Source organism: Schistocerca gregaria, chromosome 2 (assembly GCF_023897955.1).
Source record: "Schistocerca gregaria isolate iqSchGreg1 chromosome 2, iqSchGreg1.2, whole genome shotgun sequence".
In the NCBI taxonomy this organism is placed as follows: Eukaryota; Metazoa; Arthropoda; class Insecta; order Orthoptera; family Acrididae; genus Schistocerca; species Schistocerca gregaria.
The window spans coordinates 564,878,826-564,895,144 of record NC_064921.1 but is presented as its reverse complement, the minus strand read 5'-3'; the positions used below and the strand labels follow the sequence as shown (position 1 = coordinate 564,895,144).

Genomic DNA, 16,319 nt, shown 5'->3' with positions numbered 1-16,319 from the left:
TATTGTAATAAGAGTTGCACAGTAATGAGTAACGTAGCCTGGTTCTGTGGCCGTCCGATGGGAATCACTGTATCTTTTGTCCGTATGTGTGCGCGCTTGTATGGCTATGTTGTGCAACCCATCCTTTGTGCATTACTTTCCCCCGGCGCACTTTAATTTATCTAGACCAGTGCATGAGTACTCTAAAGCTGATCTGTGTTGGTACGTTCACGTATTCCCGTACCACTCGCCCGGTGGCCGACGCTGTCGGGACGCTTCTAAGACGCGTCGCTGGTTGCCCGCTTGCAAGGCGTTCCGGAACACACTGCGCATGCGCCAGCGGCAGTGTGAGGCAGGAGGCTCGGCGCGCCGTACGAGTGCTGGCCCATGTCAGTGTGCGCGCGGCAACCCGCGAGCGAGCAGCGAGGAGCAGGAGCGCAGGACAACTGCCATCGGGCTTACCAGCGCTCGCGACGTCGCAGCTGTCATAGCCGGAGCTGTCAGCTCTGTGAGGGAGCTCTTTTTCACCGGCTGCCTGCTTGCTGCACGGTAAGTTTTACTTCCAGGTCACATTCCGCTAGAAAATTCCAGCAGATGAAAATAAAAAGGATGCCAACTATTATGTTATTGCATCGCTGGCTGTGTTGTTAACGCATCGGTAGTGGTGTTTCGCCTTCACCTCGAAACAGTCACCGATTTCGTTGGTGCTCTGGTGTAGAGGATAATTTTAATCATATCTAACATTTGGAAAATGTTTCACTGACCGTAGACTTGAAGTGACAGCAATAGGAAAGCCTAGTAATCATGGAGAGATACAGAATTAATGCTGTTTATTTCCTATAAAGCAGTACTTTGAGATTTAGGGTTAGTTAATTACTAGAAAAGCGGTTTTTCATTTTGTGTGACGTGATGGTCAACTGTTAGCTGTTCTGTATCATTACTTGATCTATAACGTTACATGTCGCAATAGACGGAGCGACTGATTCCAACTTATCAAACTACGGTGCAGCTGCAGTCGACATTTAAAATAAATTTATATTCTTAGAAATCCAAGAAATCATTAACTTAAGATATTTTTGATATTTTCTCATTGTTTTTGTCATACTATAAAAGGCATAGGAACAGTGGAACTGTTTTTCGTTTTAAACTACCGGTGCTCTAAATGATAGAACAGCGTGACAGAAAGACAAATTATTTGGTATATGTGGAACTGTCAACATGTTATATTTTACTTTAGTGACTGTCTTTCTCTAAAATGTAATTGAAAAATACTTCATTTAGCGTGACTGAAAATGTCCAACAATTCTTCAAATTGTCTTGGTAAACTGTATAATACAATTTAGCCAAATGTGCTATATAATGTCCTATTTCAGCCTCTTAAGTCACTCATATCTTAATAGTAAAATTCTGATTGGCTTACAAGGTATGCTGTAGAGTGTTATGAAAACTTAGAGACTCAGTACTGAAACTGTTTCACTGAAATATTGTGGTAACGTTTTGCAGAAAGATTGTGTCTATACTCGTATTTTTTCAAGAAGATAAGTTCTTAACTGTTATGTATTGTGAATATTTAATCTTCGACTTCCAATAGAAATTATGACTTCACATGAAAAGAAGGAAGTCGAGGCCAGTTTTCATTTGTACTATTTTGAGTATACGCGCTTGCGTGCAGGCGTGCGTCCGTGTGCATCATCGCGGGCACGGAAAGGAGAGCGTCTTCTTCACTATGGGATATTTTCTGACATCTAGCTGGTAATTCGAGTTTCGTTGTAACGAAATGTCCAGCAGCAACTGCAGTTTGTCGTGAGATAAAATGGTGCCATTTCTTGTCGTTTTCTACCCTATAAGGAAGGTAGCTAAATTGACTCTACGATGCTAGTTTATATACAGCAAAACAATAGAAAATACATGCAGCACCGAATTTATGGATATCACAATGAAGGATAAGCCATTTCGTAAATGGATGTAATTTAAGGTGATTTTTTATCTGAAGGTCACGTTAATTGTGCTGTTATGCTTCACAGACGTAGAAATATTGTTAATTCTTTTAGTTTCTAACATTGCATTATGGCAAGATACTTTTCACTGAACTGCTATCGCATTTTTTATATGCGGTTTGCAAATGTTATGCTGTGTATGGTCATTTAATCAGAAATTTACATTACATGTCCATCACCCTCCATCTGGAGATCGCATAACAATATATCTCCAGTGTGTTGTAAATTCATTTCTCTGCGCGACTTGTGTACAAGTAATAGATATATTAATATATGTATTAAGAACGTGTTATCCATAAAACTGAAGTGCTTCGAATATGCTGACCTTCGGTTTCTTTGTTGCTCTTTCTGTTATGAATTCTATACGTAGTGATCTATTTCATTGCCACTGACTAAGTAAATTACCCGTGTGTTGTTTGTTCAAATTTCCAGTATTCTGCCATTGCGTTATTCACTCTTCCGAGCGATCCACAATTTGAGGGATTTGACTTGCGTTAGGAGTGACACTTCTTCTCTACGATATCTGTTTGTTAATCACACAGTAATGAAATATTTGCATATTTAGTGTCTGTAATGGAACAGAAAATCGCCTTGGCTCAACGGCAAATCGGACCGAGTGCTGTGGCTGATCCGGTATCTAGGCAAGCTAGTTTACCAGAACGTTGCTCATTAGTCCGAAGCTGATTCCATTCGCCTCCGGAAGCCCGACCCACCTCTCTGTCATCGAGTTAAATCTCTTCGATTTGCGCTGTATATTCAATACGTTGCTGATCCAATAACCTATTAAATTATGTTTATTCAGGGGAATTAATTAAATCCTTTCACTTCCTGAGTCGAGCTTGCTTACGCACGTCCGCGTATAGGTGGTCTTTCAAATACTTCCCGTGAAAAAGTGCAGCTGAAGTTTCAGTGTAACTATTAATTTCCTGTAACTAAATACTTGGTCACAAGCCCCACATTAACCAAATTATACTCATCTGCGTGCCCTCGGTATGTGTTTATCAAATGTGTATGATTTCACCATACAACCTGCCTAGTTGTTCTGTTTGAATGACTTTCACTCGGTGTACTTCAGTTGACTTCCTTCGTTGCATTTGGATTTCAAGGGTTGTTTGACTTCTGGGAGGAATAGAAGTTAGTTTGAAATTGTAAGAGAGATCTGTTGATTAGTTTTTCTTATATACGTGTGAAACGGTACTTTACTGGTACACGCACAAATATCGGAGTGTGGGTGAATCAGACGAAGTCTCTAATACTTGCTAGTGATTTAACGCTCGATTGGAGGTATCCGGTCAAAGCCTGTTGAAGGAGAATGGTGACGTGGGAAAGGGTGGAAGGGTGGAGGGCAGAAAATTTCATTCCTCGATCTGTTCAGCAAAGCAACGTATTGTTCATTATCACCTGACTTCACGCTAATTTTCCGGGCCAAACGACTATTGTATAGACTGTGATTCAAGAAATGACTGGACTTGCTAGAGATTGTCCGACCATTATATAGGGACGGTAAGCTCGACGGCATGCTTGGTTTTATTTAAGAGAAGCAGGCTATGTACACACAATGGTTCTTTCTCATCATCAATATAACCCCAGACTCCAAACCCACAATTTGTAGTCACTTATAATTAGCAGTTATACACTGAAGAGCCACAGAAAATGGTACATCTGCCTAATATCGTGTAGGGCCCCAGTAAGCACACAGAACTGCCGCAACACGACGCGGCATAGAACCGATTATTGTCTGAAGTAGTGCTGGAGGGAACTGACGCCATGAATCCTGCAGGGCTGTCAATAAATCCGGAAGAGTACGAGGAGTTGAAGATTTCTTCTGAACAGCACGTTGCAAGGCGTTCCAGATATGTTCAGTAATGTTCATATCCTTGGAGTTTGGTGGCCGACGCAAGTGTGTAAACTCAGAAGAGTGTTCCTGGAGCCTCTCTGTAGCAATTCTGGACGTGTAGGGCGTGGCACTGTCTTGCTGGAATTTCCAAAGTCCGTCGAAATCCACAATGGACATGAATGGATGCAGGTGATCAGACAGGATGCTTACGTACGTGTCATCTAACAGAGTCGTATCTAGAATCATCAGGGGTCCTATATCGCTCCAGCTGCACACGCTCAACCAGTTAGAACAGCCCCCTGCTGTTGATATTCAAGGTCCATGGATTCATGAGGTTGTTTCCATACCCGCACACGTACATCCTCTCGATACAATTTGAAATAAGACTCGTCCGATTAGGCAACATGTTTCCAGTCATCAACAGTCCAATGTCGGTGTTGATGGTCCCAGGCGAGGCATAAAGCTTTCTGTCATGCAGTCATCAGGAATACACGAGTGGGCCTTCGGCTTCCAGAAGCCCATATCGAGGATGCTTCGTTGAATTGTTCGCACGTTGACGATTATTATGGCCCAGCGTTCAAATCTGCAGCAATTTGCAGAGGGGTGTATTTCTCATGTTTAATGATTCTCTTCAGTGATCGTTGGTCCTGTTCTTGCAGGATCTTTTTCCGGCCGCAGCGATGTCGGAGATTTGATTTTTGACCGGATCAAGATATTTACGGGAAACTCGTGATATGTTCGTACCGGATAATCCCCACTTCATCGCTACCTAGGAGATGCTGTGTCCCATCGCTCGTTCGTCGAGTATAATACTACGTTCAAACTCACTGTAATCTTGATAACCTGCCATTGTAGCAGCAGTAACCGGTCTAACAACTACGCCGACACTTTATTTAGGCGTTACCGACAGTAACGCCGTAATCTGCCTTATTTTTGCCGGCCGTTGTGGCCGAGAGGCTCTGGGCGCTTCAGTCTGGAACCGCAAGACCGCTATGGTCGCAGGATCTAGTCCTGCCGCGGGCATGGATGTGTGTGATGTCCTTACGTTAGTTAGGTTTAAGTAGTTGTAAGTTCTAGGGGACTGATGACCTCAGATGTTAAGTCCCATAGTGCTCAGAGCCATTTGAACCCATTTGACAAACGTTCCTTTATAGCGTTGCGTTTAAAAGCTTCCATTTGTGTAACTACATCGATATTGTCACACAAAAAATGAATTAGCGAGCCTTGTTTACATATCTCTGTATTTGAATACGCTTGCCTATGCCAGTTTCTTTGGTGCTTTAGAGTACATAAGTCGCGACAGTCGCCCAGCTGGTTTTGTTCAAAATGGATTCCACCAGGCAGAGTAAGAAAAGCCATTTCCTTACGCGATACAACACCCCCATCCGCAAATGGTCTCAGGTGTCCGAAATAAGCACGAGAAGCTATTTATATTAGTGGGCTTTGTATCGTCTAAGGTATTTAAGTGCCAGTGTAAACAAATTTAGGTGATGATGTAACAGGACTCCATAGTCCCCAGAATGAAGTGTAATATGCTCTGGTTTGAATCTTCCTGAGAGATTAAAACATTGTCAGAGCGGCACAAATCCGGAAGTCTTAACAACAGAGCTTTTCAGCCACCAAGCACGACTCACGCTCACCACTTCCTCGAGTAATACTTCTCTTGTGATCGTAGCTTCTCACTAGTTCTCTTGCACACCTTGCGGAGCTAGCGTTCCTGGAGGAATGAATACTGTAGTTGTCTAGTTATCACCCACACTGTACTGATCCAAATTATTTAACTCCACATCCATGTCCGTAGAGGGATGCAACCTGCGAACCTTGATTAAACTGAAATCTACCTCATGAACAATGTTATAGGACTAATGAACGTCAGTAAAATAAGCAGAAATTCCAAAAAACATTTGTACCGCACTCAGCATTGTTATCTAACAAACTGACAACGCTGCAGATCCATAGGACGCACAAACCACCATTACTACAACATTGTAGCAGTTCCAGCGCTTCGTACAATTAAATAACTTTCGTATTTCACAGCCGACAGTGAAGAACATCTCGCCACCGCCCTAGTAAAATGGCCACTTGTAATTTGTTTCTTGAACAACTAATTTCCAGATGGTGCAGAAGCCTCAGGGTTTATTTATTGTATGCTGTAACGGCATTCTAGAATTATATTAAAGTATTTCCAAAACATTTTCGTTGTTGATTATCAGTCACTCACATTTCTCAAAAGCCTTGGTGACCTCTTTGAATGTAACATTTCGGGTTCCAGACCAAATATGATACACGGATATAACACACCAAGATGTTTCACAGCATATTCTGACATTGTCTTTTGTTTTATTCCAACAGCTATTTATGCGTTAATTTAAGGTTCATCTCCAGGATGCACCTAAGACTCATATAAAAACGAAGTAATGGTAACTCCCACGCGCTAGGCATACCACTAACTTTGTTAAAGTAAAAAGGTTTCTTAGACGGTTTCTCCGCGTACCTCAGATGGGATCACTTGTCCCTGACGTGGCACCATAATTAAGCCTTTGAACTGACCTAGAGGAAAGAATGTTAGAGATGAACATTTTCGTATCGATTAACACTGGCTGGCTCTGAGCACTAATCGACTTAATTTCTGAGGTCATCAGTCGCCTAGAACTTAGAACTAATTAAACATAACTAACCTAAGGACATCACACACATCCATGCCCGAGGCAGGATTCAAACCAGCGACCGTAGAGGTCGCTCGGTTGCAGACAGTAGCGCCCAGAAACGCACGGCCACTCCGGCCGGCAATTAAAACTGGAATAGGGGCCATCTCGGCGTTAGACCTACGTGTTTTAGGCAACTACATAAACCTATAACAACATAACTTGACGGGAATTTGAACCTATTTTCACTCGAATTCGCCCCGATTGTTGTAACCACTGTGTCATATCGTCTGGCAGCGCATTTCAAATATCGCTGCATGGTGTCCTCAGAGTGTGTAATACATAAATTCCTGAGGTCTCTCCATAAATTATCTCTTGGCAGTCCCTTAAAACAAGGCAGCAAATTTTTTACCTCTTCATCCTTTTCCAATTAAGTTCTTGTAACATTCCCGATGAACGGGCTGCCGATGTAGTACAACATTGCCTTCCTGCCCCTTGCAGCCAACTGATTTGAAGTTGGTTCTGACAATCTTACTATTGCCGATTCAATCGTAGCGTGAGAGTGCAGCAAATGTTTTAGTATGTAAACCTTTTTTATATCGTTAAGTCTCAGTTGCACATTTTTTCTTTCTTCTTTGTTTGATGTTCAACTAGGACGGCAACATAAACGATATAACAAAACATTTTAAACACTTTTTTTCTATTTAAATTATTTAAATGTACGAATTTATTGCATATACAATCCAAGGCAACTAAAAGAGCATAACAGTTCATTCACAAAATTCGCTCGCATTACACCCATGCTTTCTGTCCATATGTTTAATGTTGTCATATACACGTTCTACAGAATCATGGAATATCTGTTCGTCTTCCAGATCCATTTCATACAGACATGTTTGCTAACGTTCGAACCACTCCCATTATTACATACATTATAAAGGAAGTATTTTCCAGCCTGTATTCCAAAGACTATTCTACGGTCTTGTTTCAATTTCAAATGCTCCAGTACACATCCCCAGTGCATCTTTACGACAAAAATTTCTTTCTGAATACATAGATCTAGAACTGAATAGCCCACTGGATAGCCAAGTCCTTACCCCCCAATGTTGAACAACGTAGTGGTACTGCAGACATTATCTTGCTGGAAGTGGTGTTGCGTTGTCTCCACTCGACCTTTGAACTGCCTTGCCCTGCCAGTTATAGAAATTTGATGTTGACTGCGACCCATGGAGCAATGCAGTGTATTTTACATACGTAAACTTCTGTCAAAGAGGAGAGAGTGCTACGAGATAGAAGAAAAGGGTTTTTAGACTGACATTTATCTCTTTATGTAACGATATTGTTAAAATGTAAACTTTCACGGCCGGAACTGTCATGATTAATAAAATTCTTTTCCGGGCTATTATGCCGTGGTCTGATGGATTTCGCATTGTAAACCAACGTTTCGTCCCCATCTGCGGAGGACATCTTCAAGGGGGTTCGTGGCTTCTGTTAACCTCCGAAACACACACTGTCTCACTGGTGAGCCCGGAAAAGAATTTTATTAATCATGATATTGTTAAAATTATATTAATAATTAGGAACACGGAACATATAACTTTGCTTCCTTTGTGTGCACTCCACCAAAATATTTCTTACAAAACCAAGAACTTGAAGTGTTCCTAGAAAGATAGCGAAAGTAGTTTATCCGGCTACAGAAAACTGTGATACCAAGGCATAAAGATATAAATACTGCAGGAAGTACACAACTACCTATCCTGACAGATAAATGTGGACGGCGGATGTTCTTAGATCGATTGCCATTAAAAACCAAACTAGTGCTTTGTCACTGCAAGAAAGAGAGCGAATTTGAACTTTGAAGGACTAAAACAACAACAAGGGTTGTGTTTTCGGAAGGCAATGTGCTGCAACTACGGATGTGAGCCGCCAGACATGACGGAGTAACACAAACATAAACTCAAACGTAAACAAACCGGCAAACAAGCTAACAGCTAACACAACGTGTGGTTAAGCTTGCTAGGAATATCAGCAGTTACTCTGATCAGTCTCAGTAAAATCTCGCTAAAACGATCAGCGTAAATACAATTTCCTACTGATAGATCGTTCTTGATACCGTGAGTAAGTGCGCAGAACTCATATGCTGCAAAACCCCGTAGCTGATAGTAACCGTATCAGAAAAGTAGCACAGTGCTATTAGCTTTAGTCGTAGGAGGCACAGTGAGCCATTATCATACTGCTGTCAAAATATAATTGTTTATTTTCAAATTTCCTCCAACGTAAGAGAGTGACTAACATTACAACAATATAAATCTTTGTTAGAAGACAGAGCAAGGTATTGCATCTCGTATAAAGTATAATTTACGTATCCAGGATCGCCGTTCTCCTTACCACCCGAAACTAATGCATGAAATTTTGTCTACAAATATAGTACACCATACTCCATAAGCCACCTAATGGTGTGTGGCGGAGGGTACTTCTGCCACCACTAACTGATCCTCTGTTGCACTCGTGAATGGTGCGTGGGGGAATGATTGACCGTAAGCGTCTGTATTAGCTCTGTTTCTCGAACTTTCTCGTCGTGGTCATTTCATGAGATGCATTTGACAGGTAGTAACATGGTGTCCGACTCTTTCCGGTAAGCGTTCTCTCGAAATTTCAATAGTAAACCTTTCTGTGCACAAAGCCTGCCTTGTAACGGCTGCTCTCGGGCCGACTAAACGATCCCGTGACCAAACGCGCCGCTCTTCTTTGGATATTCTCCATTTCTTCGAACAGTTTAAGGTTGTAGGAAGGTACCATGGGACCAAACTACAGAGGTCATCGGTATCTAAGAATACACACTACGTAATCTAGCTTACACTATGTGCAACACACACACCCATGACCGAGGGAAGACTCGAACCTACGACGGGAGGAGCCGTAGGGACGTGACAAGGCGCCCTAGACCGAGCGGCTACCTCGCGCGGCTTCTTCCATCAGGGCTATCTGCTTAGGTTCACAAATGGTTCAAATGGCTCTGAGCACTATGAGACTCAACTTCTGAGGTCATCAGTCCCCTAGAACCAACCTAAGGACATCACACACATCCATGCCCGAGGCAGGATTCGAACCTGCGACCGTAGCGGTCGCGCGGTTCCAGACTCTAGCGCCTAGAACCGCTCTGCCACCAAGGCAGACCTACCTAGTTAGGATCTCAGATAGATGAAAAGTACTGAAGATTTTGTAGAACAAACGCCTTATAAGCCACTCCTTTCTTGAACGAGCCACATTTCCTTAAGATTCTTCCTAAGCATCTCAGTCTAACATCTGCTCTTCCTAAGATGTGATTTATGCTGTCATTCCACTCTGTGCAATTAATCTTACATATTTTACGGTAGGTACTGTTTCCAGCAATTTGTCATTAACAGTGTTGTTGTACAGTAGTGAATTCCTTTTGCTATGTATGCGCAATATGTTACATTTATTTACGTTCAGGGTCACCCTCCTGAGCCTGCATGATTCATCAATCTTCTGCAGATTATTATGCAGATTGATAGTATCGCATCACCTGCGAACAGTCTTCAAGAGCTGCCTACGCTTTCTGCTGTATTGTTTATACTTATTGTCAACAGTAACGGTCCTCTCACACTTGGCAGGGGTACTCGAGAAATTACATCAGTCGAGTTTGTTCCGTTAACTCTCTATGGAAGATGTACCAGTATTTATGTTTAAAACAAGTGTTAATGAATAAATTCGAATATTTCTTGTGTGAGTCTGAGGCATTGCCGGAGTGGTAACACCGGTTCCAGTCAGCACATCGAAGTTAAGCGCCGTTGGGCTTGTCTAACGCTTAGATGGGTGACCGTCCGAATGTGCCGAGCGCTGTTGGCATGTGGGATGCACTCAGCCCTTATGAGGCCTATTGAGGTGTTAATTGATGGAGAAGTGGTGGCTTCGTTCATGAAAAACTGTTAACGGCCGAGGGAGCAGTGTGCTGACCACATGCCCCTTCGCATTCGCCTAACAGCCGAAGATGACACGGCGGTCGGCCGGTGCCGTTGGGTCTTCTCTTGCCTGCTCGCACGGAGTATTTTTATGTGAACACAGCAGCGTTCCCATTCATCCTATGATCTTGAACTTGCACCTTTTACACGATTTTCACCGTGCACAAGTAAATATATTTTGTGAGAACTCATACGTTAACTGTCTAACATCAGCTGGATGTTAACTGTCTAACATGAGCTGGATATAATGCACTTTCTATTTTCTCTGAATTTCTTCTACCAAACTGTGATAATGTGGGGATTCGGCACATTTATGATATCGTGGTAACGTCCCAAGATCCTTTGTATGCAGTGTATAACTTGCCAGAAACGCTGTAATTAAAATCACCGATGACATGCATCTACCCCACCGAAACTTCAAACCCTCTAGAGATGTAGCAATAGCGAGGAAAATAAACGCATACTTCCCGTTGAAGTCTTAGAAATCGTGCAGCTTTATTGCTAGACTTTAGTAATGCATCATCATCAAGGCGGCGTGCAACAAAACTCAAATTACTGTTGAGTGTGTTATATGTGTGACCATACAAATAATTAGTATTTCATCAAAATCAGACGAAGTAGGTAAGAGTGACGACACGTAAATTTCATATGAGAGAAAGATTAGGCAGAAAATATTTCATTCAGAATTCAAATGTAGGTGTCGTATGTTTGTGAGAAGATTATGTTATGCCCCGAGTGACAACGAGAAACGTCAACAATCTTCTTCCAGAGCTGAAACAGCAGTGGGATCTTAGCCTATCTAGACTGCCATTTATCACCCCGAGATATTTCTGCCCTCGTTGTTCGGTATCCCAAGACTGTCACACGAATATACATTCGTGCTTAAAATTTAAGGACGATAGTAACTTTCACACAAAGTGTCCCAGCCAAATGACGTAGCTCGACAAAACTTGGTCCACATGTGGAAAGAACTAATACAGTGCTGAACAGTAGGTGGCTGACAGAAATATGCAATGACACGAACAGATATCATACTTTTATTCAAAGACAGTAATTACACTGAAGTCGCCGCGATTTTTAATGGTTCCCCGGACCAGGCGGAAAGGCGGAACATGGTTCTTAATACAGTGTGTGATCAACGCAGAACGTAATCATTCTCTCCAAAAGACACCCGTACTGGATGCAAGGTTGGTACAGAGTTCTTCTGGTAGAGCGTTCCATTACTCAACAAAATGTTGGGACTTGACGTCTGAGGTCATCAGTCCCCTAGACTTAGGACTACTTAAACCTAACTAACCTGAGGACATCACACACATCCATGCCCGAGGCAGGATTCGAACCTGCGATAGGTCGCAGCAGCGCAGTTCGGGACTAAAGCGCCTAGAACCGCTCGGCCACAGTGTACGGCCATTATTCAACAGCTGCTGGATGGTCAATGGCGCATGTTGCGGATCCACAACATACCCCGCAAGTGCGCGGCAATATGTAGGCCACTCCGTTCGCTGAATATCTAGGTCTATGTATTCTGAAACCAATTTTTGTCGGAGAGGTGCACCGAGGAACTGTATTGGAGTATCTGCAATAGAAACAAGTCCGTAGGATTGTGTTTTGAGTTTTTTTTTTTTTTGGGTCATCAGTCTACTGACTGGTTTGATGCGGCCCGCCACGAATTCCTTTCCTGTGCCAACCTCTTCATCTCAGAGTAGCACTTGCAACCTACGTCCTCAATCTCTGTCTTCCTCTACAGTTTTTGCCCTCTACAGCTCCCTCTAGTACCATGGAAGTCATTCCCTCACGTCTTAGCAGATATCCTATAATCCTGTCCTTTCTCCTTATCAGTGTTTTCCACATATGCCTTTCCTCTCCGATTGTGCGTAGAACCTCCTCGTTCCTTATCAGTCCACCGAATTTTCAACTTTCGTCTATAGCACCACATCTCGAATGCTTCTATCCTCTTCTGTTCCGGTTTTACCACACTCCATGTTTCACTGTGCTCCAGACGTACGTCCTCAGAAATTTCTTCCTCAAATTAAGGCCGGTATTTGATATTAGTATTCTCTTGGCCAGAAATGCCTTTTTTGCCATAGCGAGTCTGCTTTTGATATCCTCCTTGCTCCGTCCGTCATTGGTTATTTTACTGCCTAGGTAGCGGAATTCCTTAACTTCATTGACTTCGTGACCATCAATCCTGATGTTAAGTTTCTCGCTGTTCTCATTTCTACTACTTCTCATTACCTTCGTCTTTCTCCGATTTACTCTCAAACCATACTATGTACTCATTAGACTGTTCATTCCGTTCAGCAGATCATTTAATTCTTCTTCACTTTCACTCAGGATAGCTATGTCATCAGCGAATCGTATCATTGATATCCTTTCACCTTTTATTTTAATTCCACTCCTGAACATTTCTTTTATTTCCATCATTGCTTCCTCGATGTACAGATTGAAGAGAAGGGGCGAAAGGCTACAGCCTTGTCTTACACCCTTCTTAATACGAGCACTTCGTTCTTGATCGTCCACTCTTATTATTCCCTCTTGGTTGTTGTACATATTGTATATGACCCGTCTCTCCCTATAGCTTACCCCTACTTTTTTCAGAATCTCTAACAGCTTGCACTAATTTATATTGTCGAACGCTTTTTCCAGGTCGACAAACCCTATGAACGTGTCTTGATTTTTCTTTAGCCTTGCTTCCATTATTAGCCGTAACGTCAGAATTGCCTCTCTCGTCCCTTTACTTTTCCTAAAGCCAAACTGATCGTCAACTAGCGCATTCTCAATTTTCTTTTCCATTTTTCTGTATATTATTCTTGTAAGCAGCTTCGATGCATGAGCTGTTAAGCTAATTGTGCGATAATTCTCGCACTTGTCAGGTCTTGCCGTCTTTGGAATTGTGTGGATGATGCTTTTCCGAAAGTCAGATGGTATGTCGCCAGACTCATATATTCTACACACCAACGTGAATAGTCGTTTTGTTGCCACTTCCCCTAATCATTTTAGAAATTCTGATGGAATGTTATCTATCTCTTCTGCCTTATTTGACCGTAAGTCCTCCAAAGCTCTTTGAAATTCCGATTCTAATACTGGATCCCCTACCTCTTCTAAATCGATTCCTGTTTCTTTTTCTATCACCTCAGACAAATCTTCACCCTCATAGAGGCTTTCAATGTATTCTTTCCACCTATCTTCTCTCTCCTCTGCATTTAACAGTGGAATCTCCGTTGCACTCTTAATGTTACAATGGTTGCTTTTAATGTCACCAAAGGTTGTTTTGACTTTCCTGTATGCTGAGTCTGTCCTTCCGACAATCATATCTTTTTCGATGTCTTCACATTTTTCCTGCAGCCATTTCGTCTTAGCTTCCCTGCACTTCCTATTTATTTCATTCCTCAGCGACTTGTATTTCTGTATTCCTGATTTTCCCAGAACATGTTTGTACTTCCTCCTTTCATCAATCAACTGAAGTATTTCTTCTGTTACCCATGGTTTCTTCGCAGCTACCTTCTTTGTACCTATGTTTTCCTTCCCAACTTCTGTGATGGTCCTTTTTAGTGACGTCCATTCCTCTTCAACTGTATTGCCTACTGCGCTATTCCTTTCTGCTGTATCTATAGAGTTAGAGAACTTAAAACGTACCTCGTCATTCCTTAAAACTTCCGTATCCCACTTCTTTGCGTATTGATTATTCCTGACTAATGTCTTGAACTTCAGCCTACTCTTCATCACTACTATATTGTGATCTGAGTCTATATCTGCTCCTGGGTACGCCTTACAATCCAGTATCTGATTTCGGAATCTCTGTCTGTAACCTAATTGAAATCTTCCCGTACCTCCCGGCCTTTTCCAAGTATACCTCCTCCTCTTGTGATTCTTGAACAAGGTATTCGCTATTACTAGCTGAAACTTGTTACAGAACTCAATTAGTCTTTCTCCTCTTTCATTCCTTGTCCCAAGCCCATATTCTCCTGTAACCTTTTCTTCTATTTCTTCCCCTACAACTGCATTCCAGTCGACAATGACTATTAGATTTTTGTCTCCCTTTACATACTGCATTACCCTTTCAATATCCTCATACACTATCTCTGTCTGTTCATCTTCAGCTTGCCACGTCGGCATGTATACCTGAAATATCGTTGTCGGTGTTGGTCTGCTGTCTTCCTATTCATAACGAATCCTACACCTGTTATACCATTTTCTGATGCTGTTGATATTACCCGATACTCATCTGACCAGAAACTCTTGTCTTCTTTCCACTTCACTTCACTGACCCCTACTATATCTAGATTAAGCCTTTGCATTTCCCTTTTCAGATTTTCTAGTTTCCCCACCACGATTAAGCTTCTGACATTCCACGTTATCCTTTCGTTGATTATTCAAACTTTTTGTCATGGTAACCTCCCCCTTGACAGTCCCCTCCCGGAGATCCGTATGGGGGTCTATTCCGGAATCTTTTGCCAATGGAGAGATCATCATGACACTTCTTCAATTATAGGCCACATGTCCTGTGGATACACGTTACGTGTCTTTAATGCAGTGGTTTCCATTGCCTTCTGCATCCTCATGTCGTTGATCATTGCTGATTCTTCCGCCTTTAGGGGCAATTTCCCACCCCTAAGACAAGAGAGTGCCCTGAACCTCTATCCGCTCCTCCGCCGTCTTTGACAAGGCCGTTGACAGAATGAGGCTGACTTCTTATGCCGGAAGTCGTCGCCCGCCAATGCTAATTATTTATCAAAATTTAGGCAGTGGCGGAGATTATGAATCAAAGACGCTACCCCTAGACCACGGGTAACACCTATTTTGAGTACATACCGGCAAATACTTCCTTTGCAATGTATGTTAACAATGGGAGGCGTTGGTACGTTAGTAAAAAATCAGATACACAGGTATAATATACCAAGATGTTTCACAACATATTCTGACATTGTCTCTTGTCTTAATCAAACAGCTATTTGCACGTTAATTTAATGGTCAACGTGCAGGTGTCTACGGAAGACAACGTTCTGGTCGTCGGGTAAAGAGATCGCGCCCACGCAGTGGCTGTGCTACTGCGGACCGTGAGTTTGCGCACCTTGCAGTCGTCTGCACCCGCTGTTTGAAGTAGGGGCGGTTCTTGCCTGTTGCACATGTGGCGTTGATGTGCTGCTGCAGTTGACCATCGTCGACCACCTTTTCTCCTTCGGTAAACAGCGCATGTGTTTGTGAACGCTCACCACTACTGTCAGCAATATGAAACACATGCGCTAGACTCGCTACACTTGTGAGAGTGGTCCTCTTCCAGTTTCCTCATGATTCTTCCCCGTATGAATCATATAGATGTCTGCGGGCCGTGTTGTAATGAAGAACACCACCACAATGCACCGTAACTTCTATCTGATTGACACACCCTGTCTTTTCCCGTTCCTTCAACGTGTACGTGATGTAGGGCCAGCCCCATTTGGTGCTTCAGCCACGCCGACTACACGCCATCTAACGTCCAACTTTCTGTGTACGACTGGGAGATCTCTGTCAACTTGCTCCTGCACAGTCATTCATTTCAAACGAGTTATTAATGTGTCAGGGTTCTCGTCCTTACGTTTTCCAGAACAGCGTCGTCACCACGAATTCAGAAGGATCGCACTCAACGCCATTAGGGACCTCAGTGGCTCTACGCGACTTCTGATCATGAGGACAGACATAGCTCATCCGCGCACGACTTCACAGCCGCTACACGTAACATGAATCAGAAAATTCGCTTCCTTCTTTCAAGACGAGTACTCACACTGACAGTACGGCAGTGCCTGGAACACCACCGACATTAAGTACGATGACCATTGTTATGTCTTGCCATGACATTGCAGCAGAGAGGTGCACCGAAGGTGGCGAGTCAAACGACAGC

General features: G+C 42.8%; 1 protein-coding gene across 1 annotated transcript in view; it reads left to right on the top strand.

The window, feature by feature from the left end:
• Positions 1 to 371: 371 nt before the first annotated feature.
• The window catches only part of LOC126332527 (leucine-rich repeat-containing protein 15-like), an 889,610-nt gene continuing 873,662 nt past the window's right edge, over positions 372 to 16,319 (top strand). The window contains exon 1 of the mRNA XM_049996616.1: positions 372 to 528. The gene's annotated coding sequence lies outside the window, so the exon portion shown is untranslated. The remainder of the gene's footprint in view (positions 529 to 16,319) is intronic.